The following is a 14334-nucleotide window of genomic DNA, read 5'->3' as shown; positions in this document are numbered from 1 at the left end:
CCTGTAACTCCAGCATCGGGTGGCCTGAGCCAGAGGCACGAGATACTGCAACTGGTAAAACGAGTGATGGAGAGAATGAAGCAGACCGCCTGGGCTATCAGTTATGCAAATATAAAGTTTACCTTGACACCAGGCCGGATTACAGAGTCTGCATGTCCCTCTCCAACCAGTTACCTTGTCTGGATCACTGCAGCAGCGATGGTAGCCTCCCCTCTCTGCAACGAAAGCTGCATGGCCCGTCGTGTCAGGAAAGACTGCTGTGGCTTGTGAACAGAAGCACTTCAGTGCCAATTAGTAGTTATTTATGAAGCACTGCACCAGCCTCCAGCCAGTATATTGGACTGCAAAGGAAATGGACCTCAGTGCCAAGAGGATTGCCGGAGCAAAAGAATAGCGATGGCTACAATGCTGCCTATTGTACATGCACTAACAGAGTACTATGCCGCCGCGATTAGTAGGGAGAGAAGCACAGGGGACATGTACCCACACCCTATATTAGGACAGTATAAATCCAACATGAGGCAGGAAACGAGTAGGAGAGACAATGCACTACTTCCATGCACTGCATCAAGTGATTGAAAACCCCCATAAAGAACCCCAAGCAGCTTAAGGAACATACAGGAACCATTCCATATCCAAAAACTCCATAGTATAATTTCACTAAACACCCATATTCATGTGGGTATCTTTCAGATATGTACTCTACAGATGCGTGTCCCCATGTTAAATATCCTGTTCAATTTATCCTGTCCAAATTATACAGGAATAGCCTGACAACAGTATCAGGAGCCTAGAGACTATTTCTGACCTCATTTTCTGTTTACCATTTGCACTGAACTGTCCCCTACAATACACTCCCCAGTACAGGTCTAGATGTTACCAATGCAGGATTATTTACACCATCCTTCAACTGGTGGTACTTGTCCACTATGCCTCACTAAGTGGGGATCAACCAGTGCACCATGGTATGAAGATGTTGTGTGATCTGCAGTAGACCTAGTGTGGGTGTCTCTGGAGCATGCAACAGTCTGTTGCTGGACATCCAGGAAACAGTGACCAGTATGGGCAAGTTTATGAAGAATAAATAATGGCATTCTAAAGTCATTGCATGAAGGAATTGAAGGAGAATAGTAAATCCTGCTGCTACTATGAGTTTTGGCCCAATAGATTTATAACCTGTAGAGCACCCTTATAAGGGACATCAGGTGACGACCTCTTTCTTATCATCAATGCTATCTCTTTTCCTTATAGTTAATGCTGAGGGCCCGATCCCTGATGATGTAGATGCCATGCCCATAATATGTGACTATTAGACCTGTCAGCCTTAGGGTGGTCTTCCACCAAACCCTATGCCTAATTACCTTCACTTTTTGCTGAATTCATTTTTGTTGGACTTAGGACTGTGTGCACTTTACCAATGCTAACCAGTGCTAAAGTGCTTGAGCTCAGGTTTACACCTGATTGACATATTTAATTTACTTACAAGTCCCTTATAGAGTGGTATATCATATACCCAGGAATGGTGAATTAAATGCTACTAGTGGGCCTGCAGCACTTATTGTCCCACCCACTTAAGTAGCATCTTAAAACATGTTCCTGGTCTGCCATTACAGCCTGAAGACAGTTTTAAACTGCCAATTCGACTTGCTAATATAACCCCCTTGGTAATCTTAAACTACCTTGGTATTGCATTTAAGTCACCCCTAAGGTAGGTACTAGCTGGCCCATAGGACCGGGTGCATAGTATTAAAAAACTAGGGCATGTGCCTTTTTACGGTTTACATGTAGTAAATAAACTCTTACATTTGTTTTTCACTACTGCAAGACCTACCTCCACCATAAATTGGGTGTTGCCTTATTACATTTTATAAGTGCAATTTTCAAATGGGAAGAGATAACCAGTTTATGTATCGTGACTCTGGAATCACGATTGAAAATCCTAACTTATGGTAAAGTGGGATTTTAAATGGCAGTTGGGAAAATTACACTTTTGGAAAGTTGCCATTTTCTTGCTTTAGCCATTTAGTGCCTGTAGCCTGTGTCTGGTCACATGACATGATCTGGTCACATGACTGGGTATAGCTGACAGTTGACCTTTGTGTATTTCTTCTAAACAGCCACACACAATAGGGAGCTTTGGTGTTCCTGGATGGGCCATCAAAGGCAGTATGTGAGGGAGGAGCTTGGCACAGCCCACTTTTACTTGAATAAGCTGTATCCTGCCTCCACACAAAGGGCCGCCTTTCCCCTTTTAGCCTGGAGCCAGGGCAGGGTAGACAGGATATCTGTGGACTTCAAATGGAAACCTCTAGAAACCTCTCCCCCACTTTAAAGGCACAACTGGGTATAAATACTAGCCCTCATCTCCAACTCTTCAGTACATTTCTGGATCTGTGGATATTCTGCCAGGAAGGATTGCTGTGCTGCAGAAGGACTGCCACTCTGCTGGCGCCTTTGCTGGGCTGACCTGCTGCCTGATGCCTTCATGACTTGACTCTGCCATCTGCGAGTCTACCAAATGGTGCCACTCTTAACCAGGACCCTTGGAAGTGAGATTAAGGTGCTTACCAGCATCTGGGGATTCAGCAAAACCGACACATCTCCTCTGCTGTGTGGTGCGAACCAGAGCAGAACTGACACATCGCCACTGCTGCGTGGATTGGACCCATTGCAAAGACACACACTGTATCGCAGTTCTTCAGAACTGCCAAATTGCCCCAACTTCGCAGCACACCCTCGGGCAAGGCCCTCACATCACTCATTGATGGCGGCTCAATGATGGATTTCGTATCGCAGCTCTTCGGAAACCAACACATTGCCCGACTGCGCGTCATATCCTTGATGTCAGACCTCGTTTTACAAGCCCTGTCAATGTCATTCTCGATGACAATGCAGGCCCTCGCACCACAGTCTATACGCATTTCGGGACTGGTGCATCGCTTCCGCTGCACAATGCATCTTCGACAACTAGGATTTAAGGTACTTCGTTCAACAGGCCTAACTGTAGCAGGCCCATGCTCCATCGCAGTCGGCTTGAACTTGTGACTTTGTCCAGGTCCAGCATGACCAGATATGCAGAGTTGCCACTTTGTGCTTTTTGGCGCTATTCTTACTGAAATCTTTAATATTGAATACCTCCGGTTCCACTGATTTGAAAAACAATATATTATATGAGTACTGCGAACAATGTTAAGTAACAAAAGGAGGAGAGAGTAAAGAGCCTTCATGGTGGTTTAAAATTATCTGAAGTGAGAGGAGTATATTTCTTTTTAGCAGAATGGTCTAAGTATGTGGTAAGGGGTAACCAATAAAGTTCGACATTACGAGAAGGTTTACAGGAAGAAGCAAATGCAACATCAAGTCAATGGAAGTGACATAAAGAGTTCCACCAACAACGTATGGAAACATCATTAAAAGATTTCCAGTTAGAGGCAATATGTTGAAATGCAAGTGCGAGCATGAGATCATAAAGACCAAATGAATGTGGAGGGAGATCTAAAGATTCTGAAAGACTCCCTAAAAAAATAAGGGAAGTGGAATAAGGAATGGAAAGTGTGAAAATGCGGGAAAGGTAAGACCAGACCTGCTGCCAGAAAGCAGCAACAGTAGGACAGAAAAAGAAGAGGTGAAGAAGGTCAGCGTCGGGCATAACGCATATTCAACATTCAGAATTAGAGGAGGAAGTAAAGCGAGAAAGAGAAAGAGGAGAAGGGTAAAGTCTATGATATAGAAAAAATAAAGATTGAGTGAGAGAGGGAGAAGAGAAGTTTTCAAGAGCTTAGACCATAACTTGTCCCAAAGAGCAATGGACCAAGTACAGTCCAAGTCTTTTTCCCAAGAGATCTCCAATTTAATTTTGGCACGTTCAGGGTTAGGAGAAGAGAAGAAACGATAATTAAGAGAAGCTTTAAAAAGAGTAGAAAGAATCACAAGAAGGGGAGAGGGGGGGGCGTGGCTTGGGCGCCGATGGCGATGGTCGCCTGAGAGCTCGGCTCCGGGACTGAGCCCGGAATTATCCTGTAAATCGGAGGCTGCGGGGCACCCCAGACCCCGCATTCCGCTGAGCGGACCGATGGAGACCTGCCGGGGCCCCTGATGGGGCTTGGATGAGGGTTGATCCGGAGTAACACCGAAGTTTGCGGAGTTGCGGAGTGCGACCCAACATGGCGCCCGGACTTCTTTGTCCCCCTGGTCGGACCCACTGACTCGGAGGAGCGGCGCGAGCAGAGACCTGCGCCCGGCTTTGCCATCCCCGGCGGCTCTTGTACATGATATCAATTGGATCGGACTTTTTCCAACGAGCCTGCGCTCGGTTGAGTGACTGGGCGGCTGCCCGCGTTATAGGGGACCCCGGGAGCGGACGCCCTGTGATCCAGACGGGGGCCCAACTCTCGACACCGCACCTAGCTACGTTCTCCTGACCAGTCCATTTCCATGGGAGGCACGACACTTTGGCGCCACAGATCGTCCGGTGGAGTTGGTGACCCTCACCCCGGGTCTCTAGCGGCTGAGCGGGCCTGCCCGACTAGGCGGCGATTATCTCCGCCCCCTCATCGGTGCCCTCGGACGCCGTGGCGGTGGCGTGAGCCGAAGCAGAGAAGTATCCACAGGCCCTGGAGAAGGAAGTCCCCCATACACGATTTGAGGACCTGTAACCGGGAAGGGCGTGGTCGACATCTGCACCCGGAGACGCCTACTCCGGGACCTTCACGGAGTGCCCCCGGTGACATGGGGAAACCTGGAGGAGCCAAGGGGACTACCCCGACAGCCTCAGACTCGGAAGCCCAGGACAAAGAGGAACGTGGGGACCCGAAAAGTTCTGATGGCGCACCGATGCAACAACAGTTCGACCGCATCCTGGAGGCGATAGCGACCACGAGATCGGCCCTCCAACAGGACATTGCCCAGGTGGCGACGAGCCTAGGCCTCCTCAGAGCGGACCATGGCAAACTTTCAGACCGGGTCAAGGAAGTGGAGAGCTCGGTGAAAACCTTGGAGCCGGCGCAGCGGACCTTGGCTGCAACGATGAAGGATGCCTTATCCCGAATTGCGTCCCTGGAGCAGAGGGCGGAGGATGCGGAAGGCCGCAACAGAAGGAACAACATCCGTGTAGTGGGCCTCCCGGAAAAGATCGAGGAGGGCGACATGGTGACATACTTGGAGACCTGGCTCCGTGACACGGTGGCCCCGGAGGGGCTATCCTCCTTCTACACTCTGGAGCGTGCCCACCGAGTCCCGGCGCGGCCACCGCAACAGGGACGCGCCCCGAGACCGGTGGTGGCACGGTTATTGCACTTTCGGGACAGGGACTTAATCCTTAATGCCGCCAGACATAATGGTCCATTCAAAGTGGCGAACAGTCAGGTGAACATCTTCCCGGATTACACCTATGAGACTCAACGCAAGCGGTTCTCCTTTCTGGCGGTCAAGCGCGAGCTCAGGAGCGAGGGCATCCAGTACTCGCTCCTCTATCCTGCGAGGCTCCGCATCATTGTTGATGACAAACCTCAGTTCTTCGACACCCCGGAGGATGTTTGTGCCTGGCTAGAGCTTTACAGGGCAGGGAAAGATGGCTTCGGCTCCTCGTCCCAACAGGCAGATGAGCCGGAACAGAGACGGCGATCCAGGAGGATCAGGAATCGCCGCGGCCGTACAGGAGGGCCCTCAACTGCAGAGACATCATCGGAGCGGAGGGGAGTGTTGGAAGTATTGTCGGAGTTGTCTGGTGCACGGGACGAAGCCATTGTGGAGGAAGACAACCCAGGTGATGAGGAGGCACCATCGGAATCGGAGGACTCAGTGACTGATAGTGCCCATACACCGGTGATCACACCGAAATCGGTGGAGGACCTTTTGGATGGTCAGGGGTAACGGGGTGTGCTGCCTTATTTTGGGTGGGGGCCCGGCAGGGGGGAGGCGGTTGCCGTCCACTGATGCTGACTAGGAGGGAGGGATGGGTGGGGTGCCCCTGTCTCTGCCCCGAGAGGCTTTTGCTACTGTTTAGGGCTTGTCTTAGTCCTGGTGGCTCGAGCGTCGAGGGCCCACTGCCTCCGCCCGGCCCGCACCTGGCCCTTAAGGCCTTCCTACGGTGGCGACCATAGGATTAGTAGGGGGTATTGGGTTGATGGAGGGTGAGGTTTGGATGGGATCTGGATGGTGTAGTTTGGGTCCTGTTCTGGGGTGGGCGGGTGGGAGTTTGGTTTGTTCTTGGGTTGTGTGGTTTTGGTTGGGGAAAATGGCCGCCGTCAGTGCTGGGATGTATGATGTCTTTTCTTTGTGGGAGCCCGATCGGGGAGACTGGGCGAGGACAATATGGGACAATGGCTGATGTTGCTAACTTGAAATGTGTTACTTGGAACGTAAGGGGGCTTCACAGTATGTCCAGGCGCCACAAGGTCCACGCTTATTTAGTGCGTAGGGGAGTGCAAATGGCGCTGCTGCAGGAAACTCATCTGACCAAGGCGGAAGGGGCGGCGCTACAGCGTAGATGGCGGGGGGAGGTCTTTTCCACGTCGTACTCCGCGTATGCCAGAGGGGCGCTAATATGGATCAGAGCAGGGGTCCCCTTTCAAGTCACGAGAACTGTAATAGACCCGGAAGGGCGCTACGTGGCCATCTCGGGCACCCTGGGAGGGAGGGACCTGAACGTTTGCTGTGTGTACGCTCCTAATGTGGACCAAATTGCCTTCCTTTCCAGGTTATCGGGCTCGTTGGCCCACTTCTTCTCCGGACCCCTTCTGCTTGGGGGAGACTTTAACTCCGTGGTGGACGTGGATATTGACCGCTCCCATCCACCACTTCCCGATTCTCCGGTTCGTCGTACGGCTAAGGGGCATCAGGATTGGCAAACCCGATGGGGTTTGACGGACATCTGGAGGGCGCACCACCCCGCGACTAGGGATTACTCATACTTTTCGAGCCTTCATGAGTTGCATGTCCGTTTGGATGGCTTTCTTGGATCGCCCGAACTGGTTTCGGCAGCGGTTCGATCTGAGTACTTGTCCAGAACCATTTCAGACCATAACCCACTCTTGCTGGACCTTCGCTGGTTCCCCGGGGCGCCGGCGGTGCCCACCTGGAAGCTGCGACCCGAGATTCTTGAGGACAGTGTTTTCAGAGCGGACCTGGGGGACAAGGTAGTGGAATATTTTGCGACCAACGGGGGCACCGCGAGTACACGAGCGTTAGAATGGGACGCTTTTAAGGTAGTGGTGAGGGGGTACTGTATTTCCAAGAAAGTGGGCATGAGGCGCGTTATCCTGGCTGACCTAGATGCAGCGGACCAGCAACTCCGCGAGCTTGAAATCCGCCGCCCTGGGCATCCGGAATTGCAGGTGCGAACGGCAGAGGCGAGGGAAAAGGTAGCGGCAGAGGTCGAACGGCTTCGCTGTTTTGATTATAAAGCCTATACGGTCCGATCCATCGCAGAGGGAGACAGATCGAGCACGTTGCTGGCGTGGTTGGCCAACCCTACGCGCCATTCCCAATTGACGACATGTATGCGTGAGGCGGACGACACCGAGGTGCACACCCAACCGGAGATTCTTAGCTGCTTCCGGCATTATTATGAACGCTTATACCGCAGTCGCTCCGCACGAGACCCTGCCCGGCTCGATGATTATCTACGTCCGCTGGAGCTCCGCACAGTGGAGCAAGAAGTGGCGAAGGCCCTGGGGTCCGACATTGAACCGGGCGAGATCTGCGGGGCCATTAAGCGGATGGCGAGAAAGAAGACCCCGGGCCTGGATGGCCTACCCGTGGAGTTTTATGCGGCTTACGCTGATCTCCTAGCCCCTAGATTGTTGGTGGTCTACAGGGAGGCGAAGAGGCTGGGGCGACTCCCGAGCTCGATGTGTGAGGCGTTGGTGGTTCCTCTCCTCAAACCGGGTCGAGACCCGTCCGACCCAGGGTCTTACCGTCCCCTATCGATGTTGACGGTGGACTATAAAATACTGAGTAGCGTCTTGGCCTCGAGGCTGCTGGGACACATGAGTTCCCTAGTGCATGAGGACCAAGCTGGTTTCATCCCACGGCGAAACACGACTATGAATATTCGCAGGTTGTTCCGTTTGCTAGGGGAACCTTTTGTGGATGCTCCGTCCCCGGTCGTCTTGTCGGTGGACCTGGAGAAGGCTTTTGATAGCCTGGAGTGGGACTACCTCTGCACGGTGCTGCGGCGATTCGGCCTCGGGGAGGGCTTTGTTAGATGGACCGCGGTTCTTTATGCCTCTGCATCAGCCAGGGTCCGGGCGGGTCCACTGATTTCCTCACAGTATCCAGTAGAACGGGGCACGCGGCAAGGGTGTTCATTATCCCCACTTCTTTTTGCGCTAGCAGTGGAGCCACTCGCGCTGCACCTTCGATCGGGTGCCCACTATACGGGCTTGTGGACGCCTGCGGGCCAGCATTATGTTTCGCTGTATGCGGACGACCTGTTGCTCTTCCTAGAGGACCCGCTCAACGCTTTACGTGGGGCGGCGGTGGCGCTCACAGAGTTTGGGGAGGTTTCGGGCCTCCGAGTGAATTGGTCCAAGACCTGTCTCTTTCCGGTGCGCAAAGGTGCTCCCGCCCCTACCCTAGATAGGGAGATTAGATGGGAACCCGACTGCTTTAAGTATCTTGGGGTGTTCGTCTACCACGACCAACCCGACCTCCTGGATGGGAATATTGCCCGCAGCATTCGAGCACTTCGAGGCTGCATGGACTTTTGGGCCACGCTGCCGCTCTCGGTGGCGGGGCGGATCGCCCTGCTTAAAATGGTGGCGCTTCCCCGGCTCCTATACTACTTTCGGACCCTACCGATCTGGGTCCCGCCGGCCACGTTTCGACTGTTACGCTCTATGGTGGTCGGATTCCTCTGGGGGTCGGGCCGCCGGCGGGTGGCCCTCAAAACCCTGATGAGGCCGAAAGACGAGGGGGGGCTTGCGGTGCCGGACTTTGAAAAGTATTATCTGGCGGCGCAGCTCCAGACCTTCACTCAGGAGATCGCCAGGGAATTCCGGGGCCCGGAGGACAGGAGGGGGACGGGCATGGCCAGGCATGTTCTCTCCTTTATAGCGCTGCGACAACATTTGGCCCTGCGGGATTTGTCGATGGAGGAGCGGACTGTCCGCTTGTGTTGGAATCGGGCCCACGCCCGAGGCCAACTGAGAACACCGTATGCGCCTGAAATACCGTTGGGGATGCTGACGGCCCTCCCCCACGGAGGGGATTGGTCACGGTTGACGGCCTGGGAGGATGCCGGCTTACAGCTGGTTGGAGATCTGTACGAGGATGGAGCGCTCTTGCCCTTCCAGGATCTTATTGACCGCTTCGAGATCCCCAGGGGTGATTTTCTGCTGCACTCGGCCATTGTCCGAGCAATCCAGGCACACTGGAAGAGCGGGCAGGAGGAGCCCCCCTTATCTCAAGTGTGCCAGTATGTGATGATGTCTGCGGGCACGGTGAAGGCGGTCACTTGCCTTTACGGCAGGTTGATCAAAGAAGGGTTGGCTCCTCTTGCCACTCTGAGAATCCGCTGGGAGGAGGACATTGGTAAGGAGATCCCGGAGACGACCTGGGACCAATTGGTGAGACGAGCCTGGAAGGGCACACGCAACGCCCGTTTCCAGCTGGTCCACTATTACGTGCTCCACAGAGCGTACCTGACCCCAGTGAAAATTAGGCGATATTTTGCCACGAATTCGGCGGAATGCCCTAGGTGTCCAGCTCAGGAGGCGGACCTCCTTCATATGTTGTGGGCCTGTCCGGGATTGTCATCTTACTGGCAGGAAGTAGAGAAGACCCTGGAGGAGGTGACGGGGAGGTCCTTATCATTTGATGCGGCGGTAGGGCTCTTACACTGGTTCCCCCATACCCCCCGGAATAAAATCTCTAGTAAATTTATCGACCTAGGGCTCCTCCTTGCTAAACGAGAGATGACCAGGAACTGGAAGGCACGAGTTGGTCCGACAGGCGGCAGATGGCACAGTGAACTTTTGAAATGGGCGGCGGGGGAGAGCACGCTGAGGTATCAAATAGCTTGGAGGCAGCGTAATGAAAAGGCGCAGGAGGCCGCGTTGGAGTGGGAAATGCTGGTGCAGGCCCTCAGGGATTATTGTGCCCCCAGCGACTCTGAAGGTGAAGAAGCGACTCGCCCCGAGTCCCGGTAAACGATTGCACGGTTAGTCCCATTGCTTTCCCCAGGGGTCCCATGGCAGATCCTGTAGCGGTAGCTCCCAGGTGCTGGTGGCGGGGTTGGGTGGGTTTTCTTTTGATTAAGAAGTAGTATTTTGAGGGTGGGGGGTTTCTTTTGGGTTTATAGCCTTGTTTGGAAAAGCAGATGACGGACAGTGGATCATCCGGACCAGCTCAAGCATCCTGCTGAGCCCCCATTGCATTTCGCCGCCCGACCCCAGGGTTGTGGGCCGGATGGCTGTGTACGAAACTTGCGGGGGGGGCCAGAGGGTTTTACCGTGTTAATATTGCTTATGATACAATGCTGGTCGATATTGTAACGATTTACTGATTCCTGCAATAAAAATATATTTAAAAAAAAAAAAAAAAAAAAAAAGAAGGGGAGAGGGAGGGGAAGGTGAAAGTGAATAATAACGATCAAGAATTATTTCCATAAGAATATTGTATTTCCGTAAGAATGAGTGAGGGCAATGGAACCGAGATTGAAATTGGGGGAAAGCACAGGGCGATACACCATCAAAGAGATGAATAACCCATATGATGCCTGTTGATCTCCAGGCTGTCCAACCAACAGGTCTATTATTTAAAAAGATAAGTGAGTAATACCAAATGGGTGAGTGTAAAAAGGATTTGCGAGAAACAGACAATGGAGAAAGCAAAGGCTTGAGAAGAAAAGAAGTATGTTTAAATAAAGGAAGGGTAGTATAAAAAGATTTGGCAGTAAAACGAGAGGTTTCTTGAAAGGAAAAGAGCAATAAAAGAGTTTGTTCAATATGAAGCCAAAGAGGAGAGAGAGAGGAGAATGATCTGATGAAAGCCATTGCAAAGCTTGACGTAAAGAAAAGGATTTGTGGTATAGACGGAAATCCGGAAAATTGACAACACCATTCGGTTTAACTTTGCAAAGAGCTGACAGAGAAATCCTAGCCTTTTTATGTTTCCAAAGAAATTTCGATAAAGATGCGTCAATACTTTTAAAATAAAGGTCAGGGATATGAACAGGTAACATGGAGAGCATATAAATAAGAATAGGGGGCAATCTTTATTTTAATAGAATCAAGACGACCCCACCAGGAAAGAAAGAGGGGATTCCAGGAAGAAAACAATTGGTCTATCCGAGAAAGGACCGCAGACATATTCAATTTAATAGAAGAGGAAATAGAATTGGAGAACAAAATACCAAGATATTTTATTTTGGTACTGTTCCAGGTAAAACCAGTATAGGAAAAGAGATGAGGAAGACAAAATTTGGTCAGGGGAAGAATTTCTGTTTTGTCAGAATTGATCTTATAACCAGAGACAGGAGAAAAAGCTTCAAATTCAGCCAGTAAAGAAGGAATAGATAATTCTGGGTATGAGATAAATAAAAGGATGTCATCAGCGTATGCAGAAAGTTTTAATTGTTTATCATCGTATGGGAAACCAGAAATGGAAGTGTTAGTGCGGATGGAGGTGAGAAAAGGTTCAAGAGCCAATACAAAAAGAAGTGGGGAAAGAGGACATCCCTGGCGAACTCCTCGCTGGAGAGAAAAGGACGAGGAAAGTTGACCATTAACAAGAACTGAAGTCTTGGGCATAGAATATAACAAAGATATAAGGGAAATACATTTGGGGCCAGAACCATGCCATTTTAGGGAGGCAAACAAAAAGGACCAATCAACTCAATCAAAAGCTTTTTCAGCATCTACTGAGATAGCTGCCAAAGGAATGGAAAGAGAGGGGGCCTTATTTAAGACATTTAAAAAGAGTCGAGAATTATCAGAAGTGAGCCGACCCTTAACAAAACCGCATTGTTCTTTTCCAATTAGATGAGGCATAAAAGAATCTAAACGTTTAGCAATTTAGCAAATAGTTTGTAATCAACATTGACTAACGAAATCGGATGATAGTTCTTACAAAACTTCGGGTCACGACCTTCTTTAGGGATAAGACAAATGGTGGCATCCTGAAAGGAACCCTCTGCATTGCCAGAGGAATAAAATGAATGAAAAAGAGAGAGAAGCTTAGGCAATAAGAGATCGGAAAAATTCAAATAAAATTCAACCAGAAAACCATCAGAGTTTTACCTTTAGTGAGAGAAGACAAGGCAATAGAGAGTTCCTGCAATGAAAGGTCAAGTTCAAGCTCTCGGAAGTTGAGGTGAGAAGTAGAAGGCTTGGGCAACTTGTCAAAATAAGATTGAAGTAGAGAGGAAGTAGGGGGAGCTTCTGGAGTGTATACATTTCTGTAAAACAATTGGAATTGATCAAGAATGTCTGTATCAGTATGAAGCAAAGTGTTGTTTGGAGAATAGATGGAATCAATAGAGGTACGTTCTTTATGAGATTTAAGATAATTAGCTAAGAGTTTCCTGGATTTATTACGTCCACCATAATAACGCGCACTACTTCGAAGAAGTATTGATGATGCATTATCAGTGGTGAGTTTATTAAAAGCAATTTTGGTTTGCAAAAGTTCTGGTGACATACCTTTAACAGAGAAAGTGTAGAATTGATGTTCCAATTTTTTATATGTACTAGAGAAGATTTACATTTTTGAATAAACTGTTTCTTTTTCTTAGAAACAAAATCGATAATAAATCCTCTTGCAGTAGCTTTGAAAGAGTCCCAAAGGACATGAGAAGGGGTATGAGGATCAGAATTGAACTGAAAAAGTTTGTTAGTGAAGGAACGAAAAGAAGAAGAAAAATTAGGATCAGGAAGGAGTGTACAATTAAATCACCAACAAGAAGATTTAGGATGAGGGGGAATCAAATCAAAATCTGTAAGGATAGGGGCGTGATCCGAAATAACAATAGGTTCAATAGAGGAAGACAGTAAGTTTTGAGATAAAGATGGAGAGAGAAAGATATAATATAAACGAGAGAAAGAGGCATGAGGAGGAGAGAAAAAGGAATAATCCAGAGTGTCAGGGTTTGTAAGCCTCCAGGAGTCAGAAAGATGTGCTTGTAAAATAGTGTCTAAAAATTGTTTGTGAGATTTGTGAGGGATAAAGCGAACGGTGGATTTGGGATCTAAAAATGGGTCCATAATCTGGTTGCAATCTCCTCCTAAAAGGAAAAGATCAGCCTTGTGTTGAATACATTTGCTAGTAATTAAGGGCCAAAAGGAACAGTCAGGTTGAGTAGGGCCATAAATATTAAAACCAGTGATAGGAATTGAATTAATAAGTAACTTAGCTAAAACCCATCGACCATCAGCATCTTTTTCCTCCAATAAAACTTTACATTTCAGTTTTTTTATGAATTAAGATAGTAACACCATTCTTTTTGTTAACAGACAGAGAAAATAAAACTGTACCAACCCAATTTCTTTTCAATTTAAGAGATTCAAGTTCAGAAAGATGAGTTTCCTGTAGAAGGACAATATCGGGAGTGTAAGAAGATAAGTGAGAGAGAACTCTCTGCCGTTTAATGGGATTAATAAAACCTTTCACATTCCAAGAAACAACTCTAAATGTATAAACAAAATAAATATGATAGCTTCAAAAAGTGCAAAAAGACAATCAAACAACAAAAAGCAGAGAGAAGAAGAAAGTGAGAAAGGAAAAAAGGAGCAGCAAAAAACAGAAAATAGGGGGGAAATACGAAAGAGGGAAAAGGGAAGAAAAATAGCAGAAATGGAGGGAAGGAGAAGAAAGAAGAGACAGTACATATCCAAAAGGACGACTGCAAAAACATACCTGAAAGGGGGATACAAAAGGAAGGTGGGGAGATGGTGACACTTAACAAGATGGACCAAATCGAAGAGCAGGGATCCGACCGCACCAAAACCACAGAAGGACCACAGGAAGGAGATCACAAGAAGGAGGAGACAATGAATATGAACCTGCGGGAGGGAAGAAATAATGGTGAGATCAAAACAGGGAACATAAGGAGTGCATTATAAAGTGCGTAACAAACCAATGCAAATGACCACAAAACGTAAAAATATAAAACAACTTGAATACAAAACTTCAACAAGAAAAATGTAGGAAACAACCACAAAGAGATAAAGAAGAGACAATAGGAAACAATCAAGTAACATTGAGGAGCCGTTCAGCCACTGGAAGAAATGGCAGTATCCATGCCACTATTAGATTGAAGAAGAATGAAATTCTTGAGTTCACCAGGATCTTGAAAAGTCCATGTCCGGTTTTGATGACTGACCTTGAAGATGC

This window comes from Lissotriton vulgaris, chromosome 1_1 (assembly GCF_964263255.1).
Source record: "Lissotriton vulgaris chromosome 1_1, aLisVul1.2, whole genome shotgun sequence".
NCBI lineage: Eukaryota > Metazoa > Chordata > Amphibia > Caudata > Salamandridae > Lissotriton > Lissotriton vulgaris.
This window is presented reverse-complemented; position numbering follows the sequence as displayed.